Raw genomic sequence first — 12,096 nt, 5'->3', positions numbered from 1 at the left:
AGACAACATCAGGAAATGAAGGGCACCCAAGGTAGCGGCCCACACTTTTACCCAAGCACTTTGAGGCAGAGGCAGGTGAATCTCTGTGAGTTGGAGACCAGCATGGTCTACAGAGTGAGTTATAGGACAGCTAGAGCTGCAGAGAAAGACCCATGTTTCAAGCAAAGTAAAGCAAAACAAAACAAAAAGCAAAGAAAAAGAAAGAAAAGGAAGGGTGCAAGAAAAGACTGAAAAGACAAAAGAAAAGCTATCTTGCATTGCACACAGTATGCACAGAGATTTCTAAGAAATCCAAAGCATATGAAGTTCATAAATTATCACAAAATGTAAAAAATCAATTAAATCTCTAATATTAGCAATCAAAGGTTGAAAGACAGAATGGTCTTAAAGATTAACAAATGCATTGATAAGTAGAAAATGAACCCATTTTGCATGATTTCATTTACAATAAGGAGTCAAAATAATGAGAAAGGACATTATTTTCCACAAATAATACCACAATAAATGGCTGTTTGTACAAGGATGAGGAAGGGGAAGGAACCCAAACTTGGGCTTTATATTATATATAAAAGTTAACTAGTTTAACTAGTGTCATTAAGACCTCATGATCCAACTTTATTAAGTATGGATTAATAAAGGATCCACACTGGGAGAAGCACTTTCTATGTTACAATATCCAGAAACCACAAAAAGCTGCATTGAGTTGTTTCCTGTGACAAAATGAAAAGCAGAGAGCAGAGGCAGGAGACTCCACAGAAGCTTATGTACCAGTTAGCATGGCATACACAGTAGCGAGCAACAAGAGGGTCTATCACAGTGGAAAATGAAAAGGACACTGCGTGTGCTCCCTGGCACTCACACACACACACACACACACACACACACACACACACACACACACATATATATATATAATAAAATGAATGCAAGGTACCTTGCAAAGGAACCCATATGAATGGTCATTAGGCACAAGAAACCTGGTCAATAACATTATCATGCAAGAAATGGGAATTGCAATCACAGTGCACCTAGTAGGAGGGCTGGAAGATAAATCACACTGGGTGTTGCTGGGTAGTGGAGCAACTACTGGTAGAAGTATAAACAGATGTGTATTCTTCTGAAACCTGACTGGCCATTTGTTACAAAAAATATCCATATACTTTCTCTATAATCTGGCACCTTCACTTCTAGGTATTTGCCAAAGAGAAATGAAAACATATTACACAATCAGAAGTGCAAACAGCATTCTGGTGCTTTTAATAGAGTGGTCCCAAACTCAAAGCTACCATAGTGAGCACCAATATGAAAAATATGGGAACACAAGTGATTGTGTACTCACATAGTGGAATGCTCCTGAGCTGTCAAAGGAGTTACTAAAGATAGCAGTAGGAAGGAACTTGAAAGACATTGGAGTAGAGGAAGCCAAGTCCCAGTCATAAGAGACTGCATGATTCCATGCAGTGTAGGAGGCTTAGAAAGGGTGATAGTAGAAACCAGAGCAGTTCTTGTTCTTGGAATTAAGAGTTGTTGATGGCGACAGAAGCAAGAGGATATTCGGGCAGCAATAGAAATGCCCTATGGAGTTCCCACCCCCACCGTTGAATCGGCTGTGAAATGTCAACCTCTCCTAATGCAGCTGATAGAAATTTGAGCTAGATGCAGGGGTTTTCATTTGCTCATACATGATTTTATCTGCAAGAAGTATTAAGAGACACAGGAAACTGCATGCAGCTGAACATAACTGCAGGAATATAAAATCTCTCTCTCACACACAATACCTCCAATCTGTGCTAGATCTCTGCTCATCAATGTTATAAAATAACCACCCGCTTCAGCTCTCACTTCCTTACAAGACAGCAGCAAGTCTTTTTCAAGATTTTGATTTTTGAGACAGATTCTGTATAGCCCAGGATGGCCTTGAACTTGCTATGTAGCTGAGAATACCTTGGTCTCCAAAATCCTTCTGCCACCATCTCCCAAATGCTAGGATTACAGAGTACACTACCAGCCCTGGTTTAGTGTGGTGGTAGGAATGGAACCAGAGCATCATGCATCCTAAGTATTCCCAGCCCCAACATGGATATTTGTTACAGTATCTTTTTTTAAATTCTTAATCATCAACATATGAAATTCACTTTTTAAAAACCAGGCTCCTACTTAATTTTATGTCACTGAGTATTTTGTCCTAACTTCATTCTTTCTTGCATAAACCTGATATGACATTTTTATTGCTTGATTTTTCATGGCAAGTGTGATTTTTAGTAATAAACATTCAGGCTGAGATATAGCTCAACTGGTGGAGTATGGGAAGCCCTGGCTTTGACACCCAGTTCCACATAAAACCAGGTATGATGGTACATGTCAGTAATCCCAGAAGTCAAAGACCATCCTTGGCTACATAGCAAGTCCCAAGCCTGAGCTACATGAGACTCTGAATCAAAATAAATAAATCAATTAATTAAAACATCCCCTCTGTAAAATTTTATTCACCTTAAAGCAAAACTGGTGGGTCATGTTTAGATGAATGCATTTGTCAAATTGAGTAAACCTTTCCAAATTGTATCCCTGAAGTCTGCACTTCGGGATGGTGGTGGTAGCATTCAATCAGTGTTAAAGCCCTCATTCATCATCCACATGTAGATATTCAGCTTCTGGCGCATCTCATTTTACTTCCCAGTGAATTCTGAACTACTTATGATTATCTGGCTACGTCAAGTTTGTTTGTGACTCTCTGACCTTGACATTACTTATGTTTACAACATTACATCTCACATCTTTGTCAGAGTAATTATTAACAGTCATTAAATTTTAGTTAAAATATCACCCCCTTTGGGACTTTTCCAGACTGCTTTCTCCTCAATCTGATTAAACACCCTTTGCTTAAGACCTCACAGCCTTTGTACATACTTTTAATTGTAGATTTTTGACTCATTTTGGAGATTATAAATATTACTCATTTCATTGAGATCATAGCTTGCAAGTTGAGGACTGTGAGTTTAGCTCAGAGTCTCCTCTTCAAGCTCAGTGCCTGGTATGTATGAACCATACAGTATAATGTTATCTGAAAACTGGCTGGTAGAGTGAATGTCCTATTTATTGAGTTTGTTCACTAGCTTCCTATTGTAGAAGGACAGACAAAACAAACATTGTGGCCTAAAGAAAATCCACATATATACCACTTTACATTCTAGCAGACAGGGGCCTTGCATGGGTCTCAGAAGTCTCAGTCAAGGTATCCTCACGGCTGTGCTCCTGTGGAAATGCTGGTTGGAAAGTCCTCATTGCCTTCACAGTTTTCTCAAGTCCCTTGTTTCTGTTTGCAGCCCTTTTCTATCTACAAAGCCAATAGCCATATCTTTTCATTTCTCTTAGCTGTTTCTCCTGCCTCTGTTTCATCTCTTCCTCTGAACCGAAGGCCTGAATCCCAGTGGATTTTATCTGGAGGGAGGTAGGATGGGGTAGGAAGACATGGTATTCAGAAGAAGAAAATTTCTTTTTATCCTGTCTGGATACTGTAGACTCTGGCCACTATCCATGATAAATGGCTGGTGCATTTCTGTTGTCTTTTCTGCTCAATCCATATTCTTTAGCAGAGGGATGCTTGTGATGACTTTACACTGACCTGGGTGACCCCAGTGACCTCCCTAGGGTAACATCTTTAACCTTACCCTATCTCAATGTCCCCTTACAGGGTCCCAGGAATTAGAATATAGGCCTACAAAAATGCTCACTTTCCTTTGTGCTTTGCAGTGGTTATTCTGGCTGCCTAGAATACCCCTTTTATGCATTCAAATGTCAGACTTCCTTTCGGACCCCAAGTCTTTGCATAAAAATTCTGTTAACAAGATTATCTCTAATGGATCTTATTTTAAATCCCAGCAGATTACATGAGTCAGTTAACTTGGCTTTTTGCAACCATATACACCAAGTACCTAGGCTACAAACTGGAGGGCAGTAGTGAGTTAGAAGGCACCTGATGCATGCTGGTGAAGGAGTGATAGACTGCATGGCAATACCTCTAAAGTGTGCAAATAAGATCCTTACTGCCTTACTGCACATATTACCACAGAAGATGTTATACAGCAAAAAAAAAAAAAAAATAGAATCAGAACTATATCCATTTTGCAGAGGTTACTGTAAGAAGTAAATTCCTTAAAACTCACACATTGAGATATTGCAGACCCAGAGGCTGGAGCTTCTCAGAAAGGTTCTGATTAGAGAGTCACTCTAGCACAGACTGTCGCAGACCAAGATCTGCAAGGGACATTGCAGAAAAGAATTGTTAATAAAAGCAAAATACTTCAGAGTTAGTCAAGCAGAAGTAGGGCTGCTGTGCGGACATTTGTCTTGTCAAAACTTGGAAAAATTTGCAATTTAATAATCTGATTCATAGATGGAATTAGTCATGATTTTTGAGAGTACAATGGCCCCAATTCCATTTGTTCTTGAGTCTCCTGTCATACCATTGTGTACATATCAACCATTCCCTCTGTTGTCTTCATTCATATAGTCCAACAATAAAGAAAACTAATGTTGAGCTATTCCTACAAATACAGGAAATAGACTCACACACTAGTCATTTATAGCAGGATGGCTATGAGAATGGGGCCTTTCAAATATATACTCTCTTCATAGCAATGCATATAAGTTATGTGTCTGTACAGATACACATTTGTACAACTTTGTGTGTGTGTGTGTGTGTGTGTGTGTGTGTGTGTGTGTGTGCGCGCGCGCGCGCCTTCAGTTCTGATCATGGAATTTTCAAGAAACAAGATCTTTCTGGTCCACTGCAATCTGAAAGTATAGTTGATCTTATCGAGACTTTAAAATGTAAACGCTGAGCACCGTGTTGACATTATAAAGTTTAAAAAATGAGCTGGATTATAGCTGCCACACACAGTGGAGGTTGCTTTTATTTGGACTAACTCTGGCTTGCAGAAGGTATACCTATTTTTTTCTTTTTCTTCACTACAAAACTGAGCCAAGTAGTTCCTTTCCAAATATCACTACATAATGAGAGAAAGCAAAAGGAAAATAAACAGAGTGGTAGTGGTGGCAGAGGGAATGTAAGATATCAGCTTAAAATTAAAGGGCTCTGATTCACCATGGTCTCTTTGTCCATGTTCTAAATGCTGTCTCAAGATAATTGAGTCTTGTAAGTTCCAGAGCAAGCCATATGATGCAGATACACAATTGGTCCCTCACCTCCCACTCCGAAGCCATTGCTTTGAACTTTAAAAAATAACTTTATCCTGTGTCATTATCAAACCAAAAGCCCCATATTGTTATCTGTACTAAGGATGACACTTTTTCCTTATTTGAGTGACAGCTTCCAAATTAGACCTCATTTTATATCCACAGAAATGGGGACAGATCCTGTAAAATAACAAAGAAACACTAATCTGGTAGTAGTTGAGTAACCTAAATTCCTGTCCTGGTTTTCTCACGAGCTTAAAACTTGAAATCTCATCTGTGAAAATAAAGCAGCTGACCCTGTCTGTCTCTTGTGTCTACTCAAGCTCTCTGTTATCTATGATCACCCTTAAGTAACATTACTGAGATTCTTCTAGATGCAGGATATTTATGAAATGACAACTTCATCTTTATTTCTTCATTTTATCCCCACCTCATCTTAATTTTGAGACAGAGTGCCATATTGCCTAGTCTGGCCTAGAATTCCCTATGTTACCTCATGCCTTAGCCTCCGGGTTTACACTATCACATCTACTTCTGGCTTTGCTGTTTTTGTTGTTTTGTTGTTCAGTGCTGGGAACTGAACCTAAGCTCAGACTGCCTTGCAATGTTCTCCAAGAACACAGTTCTATATTTACAGATGGAAAAGAACCCAGGCAATGGACATCTGGTATCCCTCGTATCCACCATTCATCGGGTCTTCTCAGGAATGGTTATATTTGATAAGATCATGGTGGTTTAATCTTTGCTAATTAGTTTATGGGTAGACTTGACCTCATTGGCATTGTAGAATCATTTCATGGGGTTTGTAAATACGGGTGGAGATACATCTTTATGAAGTGATAGAAGCTGCAAAATGGGAAACCTGGGTGCTGGAAAAGGGCATTTCTTGCCAAGTGAAGAAAGTTGGTTTTCCATTAGAGTTGGTGACTTAGCTAGAGAGGAATGATGCAATAGCTAAAACTGGTCCCTGAATTTGGTTGGTCACGAAATATACTTCCATGCACCACCTCCTAAGAATTCAGTTACTCAGTCTTCCCTTCAACTTTGTCAATTTGCTTCATTTACCCTCATTGTCAAATAACTCCATTTTGCTTTCCTAGGGATATTGTAATCATTTACCACAAATGTGTGTGGTAAAATAAGAGTAATTCATTGTCACACAGTTCTGAACTCAAACCAAAGTCAAGGTGGTTTCTGCTGGAGGCACTCACAGTGAACCCATCCCATGTGTCTCTTCTAATTTCTTGTGGCTAGTGGCAGTTCCTGCCTCTGTGCCCATATGACTCCTCACTGTGTGTGTCTTATCCCTTTGCTGTCTCTTATAAGGAACTGTGTTATTGATCTTAGGACCCATCGTTATCAATGATGCTCCTCTCTTGAGTATTCTTTAGCATTATTAAATCCATAAAGATCTTCCCCAACAAGGTCTCAACAAGAGTTCAGTATAGATGTTTAGGTGAGGCCCTGTGAACTCACAATAGATTTATTTTTTGCCAATATATTTTAATCTCACACATATAACTGTGACAATATAGGCATCCTCAACAGGTTCTTCTAAAGATTTAATGATCCTTTACCTATTCCACCCTTCCCTATCTCTTCTTCTTTGTTTCTGTCTAGTTGTTTCTGTCTAGCCATTTTGGCTTTTAATGTTATGCTGAAATATCCATTCAGAGACATTTTAGATTTTCCTCTTTTGTGTGTGTTGAAAAGACAAGCATGATGATCAAGTGATCTGTAATGAGTACAGGTTTTCTCCACCCGCCGCCTGGTCTTGTTCCACCGCCGCGCCAGCCCAAATTAACACACAGAGACTCTGAATATGATATAATTCTGTTGGCCAGGTACTTGTTTCTTATCGGCTAGCTCTGTCTTAATTATTAACCCATTTCTATGTATTTCCACGTGGTCTTACCAGCGAGAGGCGGCTGGCGGTTCTATTCTCTCCAGATTCTCCATCTTGACTCCTCCTTACTACTTCCTCTTTCCTCCTTGTCTCCTAGTCCCTCCTATCTTGCTTTCCTATTGGCCAACAGTGCTTTATTCATTAACCAGTATGAAAAACATATATACATAATGGCATCTCCCATCAGTGATCTTAATCTGCCTGGTAGAAAAATTCTATTTTACTTAAGTCTGCCACAAACAGCCTAAAGCTCATTTATCTAACTGACACTAGACCAGTTTCTAAATTCTGGAAGAATGCCTTACTAGAGCGCTTCATATCTCCACAGTCCTTAGGTGCTTTATTTGTAGGTTTTTAAAAGTAAATACCCAAGAGGAGGGAGTGTGTCTGCATTTGGTCTTTTGAATGATATGAAATGCCTGCTTTTTTCAAGGAAATGTTTCATATTATATGAAGTCAATCTCCGTGGAACCAGCCTTTTGGTGGAGTGAGAAATTTACCCTATCCTGAAATCTGAAATAAAATACAAAAATCCATTGTAATGCTGGTATATAGCTGTTATTTTTGTTTACTAGCAGCTGTTTTCAGCTCTTCACTGTAGAAGAGTTAAACTATTGCATGGTATTAAAATATATTCCCATCACAACAACAGCAAAACTACACAGACCCTGTATTACAAGAGAGGTGTTTCATTGAGAAAATTCTGACAGATGGATTTGATTTTTAAAAGAAAAATAGAAAAGGAAGCCATGCCTTCCACTCAGCTTAATCTCATGGGTGACTTCCATCCTCCTCATTCAGGATGGAGGTATAGCATTGCTTTACAGGGGATATCTGCCAGGTTTGAGCTTTACAGGGCTTTCATTATGAGTCTATCATAGACACCTCCCCATTGCATCTGGGTTAAAGAAATAAAAGCCTGAATTCAGACTGCACCAGTCCCACAGGCCTCCTCTTGGATAAGAAGTCTTCTGAGATGTACACAAGGAGACTACTTCTTCAGCAACATCAACTTGCAGAGGTGTACCCAGTTTCTCATATCACAGCCCAGCATCTGAACAAAGTAAACCCCACACTGGGAATGCTGAGCTCCTGCCACATAAAATCTCTCTGTGTGGCTCCAGAAAGTGACAGCTCATAGAGCAATAGGGCTGCCACCATCACATGCTGGCAGATCTGTTTGGGGAGAGTTAATTGCTACCTTGTTAATTCCTTATAGAACTTCAAAAGCTCTTAACCAGCTTACTTTTGGTTGTTGAAATATCTTTTAATATCAAGAGCCATATATTATTTTTGTAAAAAAGAAAACCTACACTTCTTGTGGGTAACAGTCCCGATTTTAACAATTTTCCATCTCTAAACCAACTAGATCCTTTTTAATGGCTCTCATGCCCTCAATCAGGGCTATGTAAACAATTCCTATTACAGATTTCATGAAGACACATGTGAACATTTAACAGGCTTTAGGAGACATTCGGAGTTTAAAATGTCTAGGTGGATTTTCTTTCTTGGAGATTATCCGGTCCTAGTAACAGGCAGAGAAAAGTATTTCCCATGCCTGCGAGTATTTAGGCCTTTCTTTGTATGCCTAGATCTTTTTCTTCCATAAAGGGGAAGTGGTGTGCATTGGGGGGGGCAAAAGAAAATTGACGAGGGAGGTAAAAACTCTGTGGCTGGAGGATCAGATTCCAAGCAGAATTCCTTCATACACTTCCAGTCGTGTGAGAGCACTGGGCGGTGTTCATTTTCACTGTATCTGCTCGCTTAATTGTTTCTGCCTGTTCATTTCATTCTTCAGTGAAAGCATTAGCCTAAGGGACATTTGAAAATCAAAAGGTAGGTTTGAAGTTTAACAGGAAATGAACAGTGGTGTTACTGCAGCATTAAAGGAAAAGCCCAGAACCAGAAAGAAATAGGCACAAATTCTAAGCCCAGCATACCTGTTCTCTTTTTTGTTGCTGTTGCTTTTCTGTCTCTAAAAGTCATGATAAGAAACAAAACCAACAAAACACATTCCATGGGCCCTGCGGTTTTACACGGCTGGTTATCTAACAGATGCTGTGAGGTATGCACTGATGGACTTAGCTCATACGAAAGGAAACATCAAGAGATTTTGAACTGTTATGCAGGAATTTATAAAATCCTGGATGGATTTCCTGACAGCTATAATTATTGAATTCTTTCAGAATTATCCCTCTCCACCCCCAAACCCCCTCTTGCCAAAATTATCAAGATAATTAAGGAAGTAGTGGGAAGGCTAGAATCTGAACCATCTCAATACCGAACTGACCAAATAACTGTGTCTCTGCTTTATTTGTAATGGGATAGTGCTTCTGTTTAACACCATGCATGTACTAGCTGCATTTGACCTCTAGCAGGGAAATTACCTTCAGACAGAAGAGAATTGGAACTTCAGATATCAATATTCCTCACTCCAATTGCCCACGCACACACAAGGCAATGTGGTTTAACCTCTGCCAGCATTGCCTATGCTAACTGTGCAGTGCAGTGTTACCAACTCAGGATGACATGTAGACATTGTCCATCTTCTCCATGGTCACAAAAGGAGATGTTCAAACCCCACACTTTGAGGTCACGACTTAGAATATTGCCTGTTTTACAACATTCTTCACCTTAACAAGGAAACCAAACATTTCCCGGAGAGCAAAGCAAGCCATCAGCAAACTTGTTTAAAACAGCCAAACCGGATACAGACATTTTAAGAGTTGAATAATGAGGTGGAAAATATCAGACTTGAAAAAAAAAAAAAAAAAAAGCCTAGGTGTTTCAACATACGAAAGTCGAAAGCCATAAGACCATTTATTCTTGGAAATACTTTGGATTCATTCAGGTGGCCATAATGAGGACCAACCAGATAATAAGCAAGATCCCTTTCCTGCCTTTGAAGAACAATGGATTCCATGGAGGTCCAAATTTGTCAAAGAAAGAACCATGATTTTAAGTGTGATTATCTCATGAAAAGACGCCAGAGTTTGGAATTCTTTGGCTGGCGCCGTATTTCATAGACACGGCACACCTGGAGAAATAATTTAATCAGTAGTTACATTCAATTATTCATTGGTCATGCCCTGCACTCATCAGTTTTAGGAGCGGCAAGACACGAGAACTGTTGATTATGAAAGGGGGGAAGCTGGCTCAGTTAGCTACCTTCACAGCGACCATTCTCCGTGGAGAATGTGATCCTTCGGCGGTTTCTATTCCTGGAATGGAGTCGGTATTTGCGGTGGCAGAGTGGGGGTGCAACACTAGTCATGGGTCTGAAATGGGAAAAGCGAAGCAAACGGACAAATTGCACGTTAAATACGTTGAAGGGAGGGGTTGTATTTTCTACAGGTATCAATTATCACCGTTACAAGTAATAAATAATGCTAAATAAAACATGTAACTAAACGGGCATTAAAGGGCCTTTACGTATATAGAAGACAAGAAAAGCTCCCCCCCCCTTCCTATGCTGCAGACTGCAGGCATTTCCCTCTGCCTCTGTCAAGTGCAATTCTTTCTTGATGAATGACAAGGCAGGATAATAGGCTGTGGTCACCATGGCAACCAGACAGCAGCCCTGTGTGCCTAGCATTTTTTCATCTGAAAATGAAACCAGAAGCAAAGAAAAGCTGAAAATGTAACCAACAGATTAACTGATACAAAAAAAAGAAGAAGAAAAGAAAGAAAGGAAGAAAATAGGAACAAAAAGCCAAGTTAGATTACAAGCAATTAAATTACAGTACCTAGTCTTCATACCTGATCACTTGCTCACAAATGAACAAGAAATTTTAAAACACTATTTGATGAACATAGAAAAAAATGTGTCTTGTCTCTTTCTCCCCAAAGGCTTCATTTCTTTTTAAATCTAGAAATCACTGGATTTTTGTTGTTGTTGTTGTTTCTGTTTTAAGGCAGTTAATTCCATTAAACATGGTGGTTCTTTGAGCATCATGTGTTGGTTTGTTCTGGAATTTCTAAATTCTTCCCCATGGTCCCTTCCCTGAACTCTCCAAAGACCATAGGCTTCATGTGCAACAATTTTATCTGGGGCCGGTGGGGCGGGAGGACAAGGAGGGATACCTAGAGCGGAGCAGTAAAATAACTGTCTGTCAGCCCTCATGGATGCTGTAGACTCTGGACACTGGATGCCTTCTGAGAGTGTTAATTAGGGTTGATCCTGTCTGCAGCTCTTCAGCTCCATCTCCATTCCTGCCCAGGGGAAGGAGGCTAAGCTCCAGAGGCTTGCACATTCTCACCATTTACCCCATCTCAAAAAATCTTCATTGCAGTTTTTCTCAGAGATGTTTCCAGTCTCTACTAGACACTGATAAACAAGAGAGCAGACCTAGAGAGGAGAACTGAAGGAGTGTGTCCTGAGCGTGGCTGTCTTTGCACTGGATATCTAGTATAGGTAAAGAATTTTCAGCTGGTGCTTAGAGGACAAATGCCCCATCAGGAGCTCAGTCCTGCAACTCCAGGAAGATGGAGTACAAACATGTCTCAGGACTAAGATGCTTAACTCATCTTTATCCTTTGCTGATATGATAATGCATACAACACTTAATGTCAAGGAACCAGTTATTAACCTCTGTGACCTACAGCATTTTTAAATCTCTAAACTGGACAAATCTCACCTACTTTGCAAGAATGAGAGGATTTCTGAAGTCATATGGCAAGAGTCGTTCAGAGATTCCCCTTCTCATGATCAGAACATAGACATGCCCATGTAATATATGTGCATGCTGTGTGTAAGGCAGATAATAAAGAGATTATGCATGCAAACCCAGAAGGGTGTGGGTCAAATAAGTTATCCCACATGGGTGCTTTGAAAATTGAGGTCACTTGTGAAAAGGCAAGTGGATCACCCAGCGATGTCGTAAACCTTTATAGGAGAATCCTAAGACTGGATACTCCCACCTGTTCTGAGGCACTCTGGACTGTCTTTTGGGAACTTGCCCTTGATGAGAAAGAAGGCCGAAATAAAGAAAGAG

Source organism: Phodopus roborovskii, unplaced genomic scaffold (genome assembly GCF_943737965.1).
Source record: "Phodopus roborovskii unplaced genomic scaffold, PHOROB, whole genome shotgun sequence".
NCBI classification, from domain to species: Eukaryota; Metazoa; Chordata; class Mammalia; order Rodentia; family Cricetidae; genus Phodopus; species Phodopus roborovskii.
Note: the sequence above shows the minus strand (reverse complement) of the source record.